The following is a 16,762-nucleotide window of genomic DNA, read 5'->3' as shown; positions in this document are numbered from 1 at the left end:
TATGTCAAGATTGAATTTAAACGTTCGATCACGGTTAAATCGCGTTAAAAAAAAATGTTATTTAAAGTACTTGTGTATCTAGCTTGCTGTCATTCATGTAAATTAGTAAACGCTTGACTTTTCATTCATTAACATTGCAAAAGCAATACGTGTTTGGCAAAGTCAGCTATGTCAAGGTTAAATTTAAACGTTCGATTTCTATTCGAAAAAATTTGATTAAAGTGCTTGTGTATCTAGCTTGCTTTCATTCAATGTATCTTCATTAGTACGCCGACTAAAAGGAGTTTCTTTCTTAGAGCGAATCGAGTTGTTGCACTAAACGTTAGCCATCTTGACAGCCATTGCATTGAGAGCCCTGTTTTGTAAAACAAATGGATTTAACATGAGAGTCTAGAGGTCTGGGGCAATTTTCATTTCGCCCAAAACCATTTGAAGCATGACTAGCCTGATTGGACAATGACAAACCGCCCCTGCCAACAACCAGGCTTTTTGGGTGAGAGACATGAGGAGAACGAGAAAAGTGGTGCGACACATGAAAGAGGAGTAGGGAAAAACACTTGCGCACATGGAAGAAGTAGCCTACTAAGGGGCTATACAGAGAAACCACCTTCAGTGAGTAACGTCAAGTAGACGCTGGAGTATCACACATTTAGAATGCGCGTGGGTATTTGCGATTTGTATTAGTGGCGTTCTTTGAAGTTTAGCTCTCCCAACGGGGATAATAACCTAGCCTACTGCTAGCTCGCGGTCTGTCTGCTAGCACAGTAGTAATAGCATTCAGCAGTTTGTCCACAGTTAATTAACCTAGTGGTAACATTTTCGTCATGTAGTCAAGTTGGTCAATAGTCAAGTTAGTTTAGCTTCTGCTCAGTTAGCGCCACAGGTTTTCCGGAAACGCTTCTGGTTCCACTGAGTGGCCGTTGAGCGAGCACCGCCACCCGGATAGCAGCACTGGTGACCAGGGGAAAGCTTCATGCTTCAGTTCAGTGCTGACTCAGTGCATGGAACTGACTCGAGTGGAGTTCTTGAAACTGGACACTGAACTCGACATGTGTGGCCTTGGGACATAGGACGTCCTCCCAGTTGGTGTTCAGGGGTAAGTGCCTATCCCTTTCTGCCTTTTCCCCATTGTAGCCCGTGTTTTCTATAGGAGGAGAGGCCTCGTCTCTCTAAATTTCATTGAGACATTGTTGATTGTTAATGGCATAATAGATTATTTTAATTTTTGAATATTATATACACTCAATCGTGTTGCAATGACTAAAGGAAATGTCAGCAGTGGGTGGCACAGGACTGAGCCATAAACCATTTTAGCTAGTGTTGCTTCAGGAGCATGGAAGGGAGGAGTGCAAATTGATTGCCTGTTGAGCTCAGATATCAATCAGATATGGACCCTATCTTTAGACCCAAGCTTAGACAGTCAGAACTCTTGTCGTATTTTTAATCTAGTTATGACTGTATTGTTAAATAATGTGTTTATTGCTGGTACTGGAACATGGACATCTCGACAAATAGAGGTTGCAGTTAAACGAGAAGGCTGCCATACGGCAGAAGGGCCCTTTTCCGAGAAATCACGTGTCAGACATGCGTTTTCTTATAAACCCCGTTGCAAAGATACCTTTTCCGAGAAATCACGTGGCAGACATGCATTTTCTTCGATTCGTACGGTCATGAAAAACCTGGAAAAGTCATGGAATTTTAAAATGGTTATTTCCATTATAACCAAAAATGTGATCATTAGTGGGTAAGCAGTCGAATTATTTTAGTTTACCAGTTTGTTCTTTCCGTTCTACCCATGCTTAAGGACTAAGTGGAGCTTGTATATTGGGATTTAATTTTATTTTATTTTTGATATATTGTCAATGTTATTTTTATAATACGTTAGCCTTTTTTTTATTTTTAGGTTGTATAGCCTTTTTCACTCTGGCAGTGGGACTGCCAATGGAAACTAGCCTTTTGGCTATAATTGGGTGCATTTACATTTTAATGTTCATGAATGTACACTGTCCCTCTTGATCAAATAAATACATTGATTGATTGATACGCTCTCATACTAACTGAAATAGTTCGGTGGCCATAGCAACAGTAACTCAGGGAAGCGGACGGGATAATGCCAGGGAAGTGTACACTGTAAAAAATGTGCATAAAATTAACACCGAAATGCCGTAAAATCATGACATAATAAAACTGTAAATAGAAATACAATAGAGTATTGCTTATTTCACAACATTTTTGGGTAAAATACTAAACGAAATATAACTGTTAATTTTAAAGTAAGATTATGCATATTTCTTTGTAGAAATGACATATGGCTGTAATTTACACGAAGCAAAACTGTAATACAAGAAGCAATGCAATGCAGTTTAAATTACAACATGGTGGTGTTAAAATACTAAACGAAATACAACTGTTAATTTTAAAGTAAGATTATGCATATTTCTTTGTAGAAATGACATGCACTGTAAAAAAAATGCTGTTGTTTTTACGGGAAAAAACTGGCAGCTGAGTTGCCAAAACAATCCTGTAAAAAATACATCCACCTGTAAACCTCTTTACAGAGCAGCATGTACATTTTACATTTTAAACATGTATATTCAACATTGAACTTTAGCTATATTTACATCACTGCTATGATACATTGTAAAAAAAATCATGTGATTTTTACTGGAAAAAACTGGCAGCTGTGGTTGCCAGAATAATTCTGTAAAAAATACGGCCAAACCGTAATCATCTTCACAGAACAATATGTACCTTTTACACTTTATAATGTATAATATTACATTGTAAACCAGTACATTTAACATTGGATTTATGCTGATTTTGCATGACCATTATGCTATAAAACCAATTATTTCAGTAAAATGTACATCCAGTTGTTGTCTATTGTACATCAAATCCCATTCAATTTCACTGAGAAATACCAAGCAAACAACATTATTTAACTGCTTAAGTCTCCTTATAACACTGTTATTCAACTGATTTGTCATGTAGATTCCCCTTAAAAGTTCTTTATTATATAATGTATTTATAACAGTTTGGGCCAGGGCCTCAACTATAGGGGGTGCAGCAGGCGCGGTCGCACCTGGGCCTGTGGTTCTTGGGGCCCGTAGCCGGTGCCAATAGATATATTTATGTCTAAATTGATGCCATCCCCTTAAACTGCCTATGACTCCAATTTCCACAGCTCAACTACGGATGTGTTTAGAGAAGAACTGGTAATACATTTCGGAGAGAAAGGTAAACTTGTCTCCATCATGGTAGGTATTATTTGTGGGTAAAATAGTAATAATCTATAACAAAATGATATGCTTATCTTACATACACTATAGAAACTATTAAAACACGATTCAATGAAATTAATAAGTTCATATTTTCTTTGGTATTTTTGTCATATTCAGATTTGCAATGATTGCTGGGTAATATGTATGTTGTTGTCCAATGAAAAAGTCTCTATTTGATCATGTGACGATACGATATAGCTAGTTTAGGCGGAAAATCTGAACGCCAAGACCGACAAGTTGACTGCACAGCCAGAGGCACAGCACACCTGCAAGCCGAAACGATGCCTTTCAAACAGAAAAGTTTGGCTGTTGCCACTCTCAGAAACAATAGCAGGGCAGTGCACACAGAGTGATAATCCATAATCAGCATCTTGGCAAATTGAGAGAGCAATCTCTGCTCTAAGGCAGGCCCTGAATGATAGGAGTTATTGTGCACCAAACTTTATTGCTATGTCCCTGTTGTAGTGGTCATTAGCTCGCAGGCAATGATGAGCTAAATGACCAGGCAAAACGTCTGTCTGACCACTGCAACAGGGACATAGGAATAACGTTGGGTGCACAACTCCTATCCTACCTACCATGATGGAGATAAGTTTGCCTTTTCAAGTGCATATATAGTATATAGCAAATAGACTCTTGACATTGGACAACAACATACATATTACCCAGCAATCATTGCAAATCTGAATATGACAGAAATACCAAAGAAAATAAGAACTTATTCATTTCATTGAATAGTTTTTTAATAGTTTCTATAGTGTATGTAAGATAAGCATATCATTTTGTTATAGATTGCTACTATTTTTCCCATAAATAATACCTACCATGATGGAGATAAGTTTACCTTTTCAAGGGATTCGATAGCATTAGACCTAGCCTGGATACCAGACCGAACTTAGCCCCGCCCACAATTTTTTTGGTTGGGAAGTTCGGTCTGGCATTACTCCATTGAGGAGAAATTATCTGCGGCTCGATATCGGCCGTACCAATCAAATTGTTAAGGCGGGCTTTATACGATGATGGACAGATGATCAACAGTAACGTAACCAACCACGTCACCAACACACGAGTTGAATTCGTTTTCAACAAACATGGCTGCCGCTGGAGAGCTGAAATGTATAGATTCGAGTCCATTTAGACATTGACAGTGCATTCATTTTGAAAGAGGAACAGAGAAACGCGATTAAGGCATTTGTCAATCGAAAAGATGTTTTTGCCTTCCTTCCTACGGGATCCGGTAAAAGTGTAATGTATCAGCTGCCCCTGGTCACATACTACGTTGTTCTGATTGGTTGTAGGTAACCAATTGAGCGAAGAGGCATTTTTTCTCCTGGTTCGGTTGAAACACGCCCCATAATCACAGCCCAATGGAGTGATATCAGACTCATATTCTGACTAGAATTATGAGTATGACATCGTCAGGCTACATTAGACCCACTCCGAAATGAAATACCAGTTCTTCACTGAACACAACCGTGTTTGAGTGGCGGAAATTGGAGTCAGAGACTTCTGTCAGATGCAGTTTAAGGGGGGACATAAATATGTCTGTTGGCCCCAGCTACGGGCCCCCAAGAACCACAGGCACAAGTGCGACCACACCGCAACCGGTGCGACCCTGGTCCAAACTAATTAATACGTTCAAATACATTATATTATAAAGAACTTTTAAGGGGAATCTACATGAAAAATCAGTTGAATAACAGTGTTATAATGAGACTTAAGCAGTTAAATAATGTTGTTTGCTTGGTATTTCTCAGTGAAATTGAATGGAATTTGATGTACAATAGACAACAACTGGATGTATATTTTACTGAAATAACAGTTTTTATAGCATAATGGTCACGCAAAATCAGCATAAATCCAATGTTAAATTTACTGGTTCTGGATGTATTTTTTACAGGTTTGTTCTGGCAACCACAGCTGCCAGTTTTTTCCAGTAAAAACAACAGGATTTTTTTTTACAGTGTAGCATAGTAGTGATGTAAATATAGCTAAAGTTCAATGTTGAATATACAGGTTTAAAATGTTACATTAACTGAACAAACTTGTCCAATATAACATAACAGTGATGTAAATATTGCTGAAATCCAATGTTGAATATACAGGTTTAAAATGTTAAATTTACATGCTGCTCTGTAAAGAGGTTTACAGGTGGATGTATTTTTTTACAGGATTGTTCTGGCAACTCAGCTGCCAGTTTTTTCCCGTAAAAACGATGGCAGTTTTTTTACAGTGTAGATTTAACCATGCTTGGCTACAAATGTAAAAGTACATGTCATGGGTTAAAACAGACGAAGACCCGGGACGAGCAAAATGTAGGTTGTGTGGTGGTAAAACATTCGACATTTCAAACATGGGAGAGGCGGCATTAACCATTAACCCTCTATACCCCAATAAAATTCTAGAACACTGCAGCATATTACTGCGAAAACCAGAGAATTCCTGTATTTTTTGTTATTCTGTAAACAAACAGTTAACAATTAGAAAACAAAAGAAAAATTACAATTACAAGTTTGTTTTGTTTGAAAGGGCATACATTGTTTGTTAATATTATATCAAATATGTATTAGTGACATCTACAAATATAAAATACATAGCTTTACATACACCCTAAAATTCAAGTTTTGAACCGTACTGCAGACCTATTTATTACATTTAATATCATCTTAATGTATTTAATTAGTATTTGTTTTATATTTTGTAAATAAATACTTATTAAACTTAATATTTAAATATTAACACTACTTAACCATATAGATAACCAACATTTTTGCTTATTTGGTGGAAAACACCAACCTCTATGCCTCTTCAAATGCATCCTGGTCTAATACATTTGTGGAGGAGGTGAAGGTGTGGGAATAAACATCCTCATGGGTATCCATCATTTAAACAAACAAGGCTGACTTCAGTCAGTTCTTTTATTGCCACAAGCGGCACACTGCAACACAGTTACCCTCTTATCTTGACTACTGTTCATCTGATCCAGCCTTACAAGTGTCCTATGTGGCAGACACCATGCCACGAAATAGGTATGAGGAGTTATGCAGATACCTACCTGTTCAAACCCAGGGATAGCAGACTCAGGTGACAAGCTTCAGAAAGTGAGACCATTACAGTTTTTTCCAATCATTTTCACACTTGGTTCAATACCATGTACACTTTCTCAAAACACTTAACACATCCAGCATATCAGTAGACTATTTGAACTAAATGGTATACTTTTCCATTGCTTAGATACAAAATGCAGTCAATGACCACGTCTTCCAAAATTCATGGATACCTGTCTCAGTCAATGTTCACCACCAGCAAAACGCTGTGCAACTACAGCATTTTTTTCAGATATTTAGATGCTCTGTTCAAAACAGTTAACTTTCAGTTCAAAACCAGACACAATTTAGATGGAAAGATGCTGTATTTTCACAGACAAATTAAATTATACACTTGAAATAAGACAGATTTAGTTTTTTTACTAATATTCATAAATTTATTTTGTTTCCATCTTTGTTGTGTTTGTTTGCAGCCTTGCTGCCAACTATACTGCAGTACAGCATTTGTGTTGAAATGTACATGTGTGTAAAATATAGATGTAAGTGTCACTGAAGACATTTTCCCACTATTACGGCTGCATATGAAATTCATGGGCCATCAACAAGACAAAGTTTGCCAAAAAGGGAACTACAACAAACTTGTATCCAAAGTGACTTACAATATAATTTTGCATTGCCCAGGAATTGAACCCAGGTCAGCTACTTGTTAGCCATCAACACTAACCACTGTACCACTTATCACACCTGTCAATCTTGCCACACAAAACTGATATCAACAAACCAACAAAAAAGTTTGTTCTTACGGTTTTTCCAATAATTTTTACTCGTCTCAATACCATGTACACATTCCCAAAACACTTAACACATCGAGCATACCAGTAGACTATATGAAACAAACTGTGGATACTTGCCCCTATGCTTATATACAAATGCAGTCAATGACCACTTCTTCCGAAATTCATGGATACCTGTCTCAGTCAAGGTTCACTACCAACAAAACGCTGTGCAACTACAGCATTTTTTGCCGATGTTTAGATACTCTGTTCAAAACAGTTAACTTTCAGTTTAAAACCTAACTTACAGTAATTTAGATTACTGTACATGGAAATATGCTGTATTTGGACAGACAAATTAAGGTCTATGCTTGAATAAGACAAAGTATTCTTATTTTAGCAGAAAGTTTAGTTAGCTAATTTTGTTGTTTTGGCTTGCAGACTTCTTACTATCTCTACAGAAGGCAAGCATAGATGTAGCTGTTCCTGAAGAGTTGTTTCCACTATTACAGTACTGCTCTATATGTAAGTCATAGGCTATCAGTGAAAGACAGTGATTGAAGAATGCAATTACAGTAAATGTACCCACTCAATAGTGACATCTATTGTGAGAAGCAAACTAACATATGAACACTGTCTTCAGATAGTTAGCTTGGATTGACGTATTTCCAAGATGCCATGCAAAGGAGAATGTTACCGTAAATGTGAAGTTCAAACATGTAAAAGTTTGACCCCAAATATAGGGGACAGAATGGATCAGCATTAGGGCTACAGTAGAATTCTAGTGGTATTACAGTACTTTGGTAGACTGTATCTTGTGTTGATGTATGTAAATATTGGAAATACTACAGTAAATACTTAGCATATTTATGCCTTTTTGTTGTCCTGTAGTAAGCCTATATAGTGCAGTAACACGTGCAATTTTAGCATATGACTGTAATGACACATATTGCAGCATTTTAGAATTGTTTGTTCACTGTAATATAACAATATTTACTGTAGTCCAAAGAAGTTTTTGCCTTTGTGTGTTTTTTCTCCTTTTTGCAATGCAAACCTACAGTAATCTATGCCAATCTAGAGGATACAGCAACATGTTATATATGCAATTGGCAATGCTTCAAGTTGTTAGTGTTTTTTAGTTCATTGTACTCTGAGAGAGAACATTTGCTAAAGTTACGGCAGCATGACTCACTTTTGGGTGAAGTATGAAGTGTTTTGGTGGTTGTAGTGCATTTTGCACCAAAGGTTAACTGATATGCTGAGGTGTGTGTCTGTTAAGCCCACTGTGTGAAGAGTTTTAGAAAAAGTGTACATGGTATTGACACAAGTTTAAAAGTGATCGGAAAAAACTGTAATGTGTGTCCTCCAGGAGAACGTCCTAAAACTTCTTCGACCATAGAAAAATCTCTCAGTAGGTGAGGCCATGATTAAATTTGACGCCATGTTACTTTGGAAACAGTATATGCCTAAGAAACATGTCAGATGGGGTATTAAGATCTGGTGTCTCTGTGACTCCCTGAAAGGATACTGTTTAGCATTCAATGTATAAACAGGCAACGAGGGGTGTGTGGCAGATGATATTTGGTTTGGGATAGAGGGTAGTAATGGATCTTATGTCAGACTACCTATACAAACACCACCACTTGTATGCGGACAACTTTTGTCCTTCAATTCCTTTAGTGAGAAACCTACTCTGTCCTACTGAAGCTTCCTTACGCTCATCAGGCCTCTCACTGTTCCTCTCCCCCATGTCCTCACTCCTCTCTGCTGCCACAGCACCCTCACTCACTTCTCTACTCTCAGATGAGCTGGAACACCCGACATCCTGACGCATAATTGCATAAAAGAAAAAACTATCCCATTATTGTAAGCCATCACAGTGGAAGTCATTAGTGTTTCCTCCATTTTTCTGTCAATTGTTTTCTGTCACATCATCGGCTCAATATCCCAGTGTGAACTACATATGGACTAGCTATTGCACATCTACTATACATTTTATGTAGTATTGATGTCCTATACTATGGTCCTATATGAGCACTGATTTCATTGTGATTGGCTTTCTACAGCTTAAAATCTGTACCAGCTTAAAATTTAACATCACAACATACTAGCTGGTTGTCAAATAATCTGCTGAATGCCTTTCCAATATGAGGTTTTAAATATATTATAAATGGTTATCTTGCTATTGATTGTCTTAAGCTACTGTTGTTACCATGAGCTTACAGCTCAAAAAAGAATGGAGGGGTTTGAATAACTAGTAGAGACGAACGAAAAATAATTAGAAGTGAGAATAAAAGAAAAGTGACCCATTTTCAGTTTTCTTTTTTATTTATCTAAATCTGATCAGTTTAGTAAGTAATGAGGCTGATGCAGTCACTAGCTAGCTATCAACCAACTCCTGACTGGCTCGAACTCCTCAGACTTACGTTACCTCAGTCAATGTAGATAGCTAGCAAAATAGCTGGAAAACTAGTCATGGAAATTGAGATCCAAATTTTAAAATACATTTTCTTCTGACAAACAGAAAACACAACCGATTACCCATGTCGTCGTTATTTGTGCACAAAATAGCTCTCACCCACAGACGCAGGTGCTTGCTTCTTAGGTTGCGAAAGTCACGAATTGACCGCCATTTCCACAAGTGAGGTAACGTGAAAATAACGTCCCTCAAATACCAATAATTAAATGTTACATATCTCTGCAAATAAAAGTGTCATGGGTTTACAATCCATTCAAATTCCATTGATCTAGCTATGTCTTATCAATTTGGAGAACGATGAGGCTGGTGCTAGTTGTAAACCAACACTTCTCAGTGACCGCCATACGAAGACGTTACTGGAGAGTTAGCTAGTCAGAAAAAAACAGGAGGATACTAATACTACTATTTTTAATACGTTTTTTTTTTTTTTTTTTTTTTTTTTAAACATGGTCGTCACTGTCATACAAACGTGATGAGTCGTCGTCTTTAGTGCACAAAAATACTGTGTCTTTAAAAGTTGCGGCCGGCAGCGGCCGCTATGGTGAAATTCTAACATGCCGTCGGCGGCCGCAATGGTGATTAGAGGGTTAACGAGCCATGCCAAAGGAAGCAAAGAGCGCTGCTGCTAGCGAAGCTACAGCAACCCTATCACCGGCTTTCTCACCACAGCGAGAGTTCTGCTACGCCGAGCAGCACGTCTCTCTCGACGGCTACCAAGCAGGCGTCGATAACCGATTCTGTAACGAAAAATGAAGTCCTAACTGCGGAAGTAATGCGGGCACTGAAGGTGGCCAATTCGCATTATTCTTTTAAATCATCCGAAGATGCCAGCCTGTTCTTTCGACGAATGTTCCCCCATAGCCAGATTGCAACACAATTGAGTCATTCCATGCCAAACGTCCAAATTTAAGAACATCTCCCCACTCGACCATCTCAGATTTGGCTGAAAAAATTCAAGGATGTTCATACACTTCTTAATAGGTATAGTCCCAAATATTAGCTCTCTACTCCCAATAGTTTTGTCACACAAAACATTTTTTTAGCAACTAAGTTATGTGCATTTTCAGACGCTTTTTTAGCAGCGTTTTCTGAAGAGCCATTTTCAAATTGCTATAACTAGAAAAGTATTTAAGCTTAGCTAGCTCCTTCAAACTTTCTAGGCTTAAAATCAGCTACCATTACTTGAAGAATATGGACTTCCAAGGGTGTGGCTTGGGTATATCATAGTATTCGGGGTGCTTGAATTTGCACGAACATTTTACTCTACGCTCTGTGGCAGCATCTTTGAAGGAAGGATCTTTGTGGAAAGCTTAATGTTAAAGCTAGAGACTTGATATTATACACAGACCCCTTCCTGTGTATGCTCTGTATAAAAAACCCTCTCCCTATGCGATGAATGGTCTGGAAGATATTAAAGCTTGAAAATGGATGAAAACCCATTTTCTGCAATTTTTGGCATGCTATAGCAAAAAAATGAGAGCATCTACCAACATGAAACTAACTGTTTTGGAAAGATTAGATATTTGTCCTTGACATATAAAAAAAATTGTGATGGTGTTCTGCCACATTTTCTCAATTTTTTTTTTTTTTTTAATTTGGGATTTTTGTACACGCCCAGCATTCAATGGCCTATGGGAGCATATTCAAATGCTAACAAAATGCACTAAGTTTATGACACAGAGCTTAAACTGCATATTTTTGTATACTGTATGCTTTGGAATTCTCATTGTTAGTTTAAATACTACATTTTATCTCTTTTTTCATGTATACACTGAGATTTCACAAAATGTTTGGTCATGGAAATTTGGTTTAAAGTCATGGAAATCCATTGGTCAAAATTAGGGACATCTTCGGTGCCGATACTTTGTTAAAATACTCGCACTCGTTTTTGAATTGCCGCTACCAAGCACCGATACCAGTCATCAGTATTTCACTGCATCAAACTGGCCGGGCTATGCTGACACAAAATGTGATTTATTGTCCTACCACTCTCTGCCAGACTAGTAAGTAGCTTATTTGCCGTCTTGTGTTGCATTTGCTTGATGTTTGACTGTTAGGAAAGTTTGTCATAGTGTCAAAGTATTTCAGTATACAGGTTTCGCTAAATTTAGGCGATTTGGGCTTACAGGAGTAAGGCACAGTGTAAGATCTGCACTGCTACGGTGTCGAGGGGCGGAAAGGAAAGTACTTTGTTTAACACAAGCAATTTGATTAAACATCTGAAGACACACCATAGTGCTAAGTACACAGAGTTCACTGATGCTAGTGGCGCAAGACCGAAGTAACCAATCTTAACTGACGTCTTGCAAAAGAAAAAAACGCGCACGCACACAGAGAGAGAGGTAGAGAGAAAGACTGTGCCACATAGGTTAAGTGATTGTTTGTGTACTTGAGCAGGAGATTCTTCTGATCCTTTTTTAACTGAAATGTGCTCTTGTGCTAATCCAGTAATAGTTCTGTTCACTTTTTGTTAAGCAGACTGTGTTGTTAACTATGCAGCAAATTGAATTGCCATCTGGTTATATTTGCATTTTGTCTAATGTGGTGATATTGTCAGTTTGAAGGCTTTTTTTGTGTGTTAAAACCAGAAAGCTCTGTTTATTTTTGGCTTGGGATAGCCTTCTGTTAATTTTGTACTATAGGCTTGACATAATCTGCAGAGGATAAAATAAAATCTGCCTCCCAATTAATTGCACTTTCATGGAGACCAAATCTAAGAAGTATCGGTATCGGTACTCGGTATCGGCAAGTACACAAATAAAAGTACTCGTATCGGTTTGTAAAAAAGTGGTATCGGTGCATCCCTAGTCAAAATGTGTATGAACCCTGTTTCTTATATACCCCGTTGCAAAGATACCTTTTCTTATAAATCACGTGGCAGAGATATGTTTTCTGATAAATCACGTGGCAAACATGCCTTTTCTTATAATCCCCGTTGCAAAGATAACTTTTCTTATAAATCACGTGGCAGAGATATGTTTTCTGATAAATCACGTGGCAAACATGCCGTCTCTGAAAAACCACATAGCAGACACACCTAGACACACCTAGGCACTTTTGGGGGCTTCTGAGGGTTTTGACTGTCACAAGCCACAGATAGGCGCTTCTAAAAGGCCATGCCAAGGACATAGCCTCCAGATGGGTGCCTCTGAGGGGTCATGGCGGGGTCACAGACTCCTCTAGACGCTTCGGCAATGCCACAAGACAGACAATTTCCAGACATTGTACCTGGAAAAAACTGAGACACCTGTTATCACAGGAAACTGTGCAATATGCACGCTGTTAAGATAGATGCACCAATTGTTCTCAATCTCGATGTAGTTAAGTCTGATGAAGTAAACAAGAACAGGGAAGAACAAAGAACAGGGTAGAACAAAGGGGGGCTAAATCTATAAAAAGGGGGCACGGGGACTTGATCTTCAGGTTATCTACTTGATCGCTCTTGCCATTTTGCTTAGAGTCTTTGAGATGCTCCATGGACCAGCTCAGCAGTAGTTAACTCCTCTGAATTAAACCGTTCAGTATATTCATACCTGTTTGCCTTGAGAAGTTTCTTGAGAACTCTTAGAATTTTCCACTACACTCTCCAAATTGAAAAAAATGTCACACAGTTCATGAAGACTATTTGTTCAGAAGGTTGCCGCTACCATAATTGTTCATATTTGTACGTCTTGTTATTTATATCATTTCTGTAGGAACCATGGTTACACGGTTCACTGTTCATTCTCTGTCACGGATCATTATAACACGGTTCCATACATTGTCTATGCAAGGGGCATTAAATGTGCACAGACTATTCTATCACGGCTACCATGGCAATCATTACTTGTGTGTGTAAAATAAATAAATGTTCTTACATTGTCATCAGGACTTTGACATCTCTGTTCTAACCGGACAACCTGTCGCGATTGGCACCTATTACAACGACCTTCCCGCCATAGATATAATTTGGGGATCCAGTCACGTATCACCCTCCTTTTCACTATTGTAGAGATTCTGCCCAGCACGGTGAGTTTGCATCTTGTTAGAATTACTGTTGGCATATCTGTACTTGTAGAAGTCCTTTGTGCATGTTGGTTTAGGACATGTTATTCATTGTTGATTATGTCCCTCCGAGTGTCACCTCCCAGGGTTTCGTAGATGAGCCACGCCATGGCTTCCCCTCCCTACCCAGCTCCCGCGCCTGGGAAGACGGCCCGCCCCGGCTCCCGCTCCTGCGAAGACGGCCACTCCATCTTCAGCTCCTGCGAACACGGCCGCCCCGACTCCTGCGAAGACGGCCACCCCAGCTCCTGCGAAGATGGCCACCACAGCCCCCCCTCCCGCTAAGACGACTGCTCCATCTCCTGCGAAGACGGCCACTCCACCTTCAGCTCCTGCGAAGACGGCCGCCCCGACTCCTGTGAAGACGGCCACCCCAGCTCTAGCTCCTGCGAAGATGGCCACCACAGCCCCCCCTCCCGCTAAGACGACTGCTCCAGCTCCTGCGAAGACGGCCACTCCACCTTCAGCTCCTGCGAAGACGGCCGCCCCGACTCCTGTGAAGACGGCCATCCCAGCTCCAGCCCAAGCTCCAGCCCCAGCTCCTGCAATGACGGCCGCTCCAGCCCCAGCTCCTGTGAAGACGGCCGCCCCAGCTCCAGCTCCGGCGAAGATGGCCACCACAGCCCCCCCTCCCGCTAAGACAACGACCCCAGCTCCAGCTCCTGCGAAGAAGGCCACTCAATCTTCAGCTCCAGCGAAGACGGCCACTCCATCTTCAGCTCCCGCGAAGACGGCCACTCCATCTTCAGCTCCCGCGAAGACGGCCACTCCATCTTCAGCTCCCGCAAAGACGGCCACTCCATCTTCAGCTCCCGCAAAGACGGCCACTCCATCTTCAGCTCCCGCAAAGACGGCCACTCCATCTTCAGCTCCCGCAAAGACGGCCACTCCATCTTCAGCTCCCGCAAAGACGGCCACTCCATCTTCAGCTCCCGCAAAGACGGCCACTCCATCTTCAGCTCCCGCGAAGACGGCCGCCCCGACTCCTGTGAAGACGGCCACTCCATCTTCAGCTCCTGCGAAGACAGCCGCCCCAGCTCCTGCAATGACGGCTGCCCCGACTCCTGTGAAGACAGCAGCCCCAGCTCCAGCTCCCGCGAAGACAGCAGCCCCAGCTCCAGCTCCCGCGAAGACAGCAGCCCGAGCTCCAGCTCCCGCGAAGACAGCAGCCCCAGCTCCCGCTCCTGTGAAGACAGCAGACCCAGCTCCAGCTCCTGCTCCTGTGAAGACAGCAGCCCCAGCTCCCGCTCCTGTGAAGACAGCAGCCCCCGCTCCAGCTCCTGCTCCTGTGAAGACGGCCACTCCATCTTCAGCTCCTGCGAAGACAGCCGCCCCAGCTCCTGCAATGACGGCCGCCCCGACTCCTGTGAAGACAGCAGCCCCAGCTCCCGCTCCCGCGAAGACAGCAGCCCCAGCTCCCGCGAAGACAGCAGCCCCAGTGTAAAACCAAGTTCGTTCCTATTCGAGCCTTAGGTTGACGCGCTTCAAGCACTGTTGGGTTTTAGTTGATAGTTGATTTATTGCAACAAAAAAGATGAAGAATTATGTACCTGAATTGAGGTGATGGTACAACCTGGAGGTGCAAAACAGCAGAGGTTCAAAGTTTTCCGTATTTCCAATTTGTTGTGCTTTCTGCGGTCAAAAAACCTTTTGGCTGCATGCCTGCCAACTTGTCTCTGGAGTGACGCGTCCAGACTGCTTTAATTGTCTCCACGAGGTCAGGTGCTGCAGTCACCTGATGAAGTGGGCCGTGGCCAACGCAATTTCGCACTTCCAGGTTGTTCAACAGTACACAAAGCAAATCCAAATACCAACAAAATATTATTTAATTTAATTAAATTATGATAAATGCAAAACACTTATCCTAATATTTCATAACTATAAATAATAACAATAAACAAAACCCATTCTGGCTCCAACATTCCGGCCCCTAATTGTTCTGCAAACAAACAGTACAATTACAAAACAAACAGTTATAGGAGTCAGCCAAAATTCTAAGATATCCTTATTGAGATCACACTTCATATATTACATACTTACAACATTTCAAGTCATTTTTTTTTTTGATAGTTCATTTCATAGTTCAAAGTCCTTTCAAAAATCAAAAATCGTCTTCCAAAAAACACGAAAAAAAAAAGAGTTCACGCAGTCCATGTTGTATGTAATGTACGCAAATGTAAATCAGTATAGGTGAGAGAGAGAGATAGAGAGAGATAAAGGTAAAGATAGAGGGAGAGGGAGAGGGATCTTCATTCAGGGGCTTCAAGGAGCAGAGCAAGCTTTGTGATGGGCCTGGTCAAGGTGCTGGTCTTGGTCAGAACTTGCACTTGTCTCACAAATCCTCTTTTGTCAGGCAGGGTTTGTGTGATTCGGCCCATGACCCATGAGTTTCTGGGAGCAGTGTCATCTATTATGAGGACAATATCGCCAGCCACAAAGTTTCTCCTTTTCTTAGTCCACTTTTGCCTTTCTTGCAGTTCTGGCAGGTATTCTCTTGTCCACCTTTTCCAAAAGAAGTCTGACATGTACTGTGAACCTCTGACACCACTCAATCGTCTACAGTGGAAGCACTTTGTGATCACTGCCCTGACCACAGAGTTTGCCTTTGGTATCCAATACCTTTGCCTGAGCCGAGACAGGGTTTGGTTCCACCCACTGTGTCCGATGGTTTCGTGTACATGTCTGATTATCAGAGTTGTTACGTGATGGTTTCGTGTACATGTCTGATTATCAGAGTTGTTACGTGATGGTTTCGTGGCAGAATGGCAGGGTGCTTAGCTTCATGAGGCAATGCAGACTTGACCAACCTTCCACCAACTCTTATTAGTTCATCCTGAAGAACCGGGGCAAGTTTATGTATGTGGCTGCTCTTCTTCACAGACATTCCTTTCCTCAGAGACTCCAGTTCCTCTTTGTAGTCTGTTGACTGACAAAATTGAATGATGGCATTTTCAGCTACCTGCATGTCCTCCACACATAGCAGGTGTTTGTCATTTCTTTTTCCTTTTCCATGAGCAGGTTTCTTTTCCTTTTCCTTACAGGCACCTCTCAATGTGGCTTTGATTTTTAACATCCACGCTGCAGTCTTTCGAAGTCGTAGCCACTCGGAGTAGTAAGTGATGAATTTCATGACGGTAT

The 16,762-nt window shown here is 40.7% G+C and overlaps 1 long non-coding RNA gene across 1 annotated transcript; it reads left to right on the top strand.

Moving 5' to 3' along the window:
• The first annotated feature begins 479 nt into the window (after positions 1–479).
• LOC122130378 lies at positions 480–14,104 on the top strand. The gene is made up of 3 exons (XR_006151864.1): positions 480–1,096; positions 13,449–13,588; positions 13,711–14,104. It is a non-coding gene; the product is annotated as an uncharacterized LOC122130378 (long non-coding RNA).
• The last annotated feature ends 2,658 nt before the right edge of the window (positions 14,105–16,762 follow it).

Source organism: Clupea harengus, unplaced genomic scaffold, assembly GCF_900700415.2.
Source record: "Clupea harengus unplaced genomic scaffold, Ch_v2.0.2, whole genome shotgun sequence".
NCBI classification, from domain to species: domain Eukaryota; kingdom Metazoa; phylum Chordata; class Actinopteri; order Clupeiformes; family Clupeidae; genus Clupea; species Clupea harengus.
Note: the sequence above shows the minus strand (reverse complement) of the source record. Positions and strands in the feature narration are given on the sequence as shown.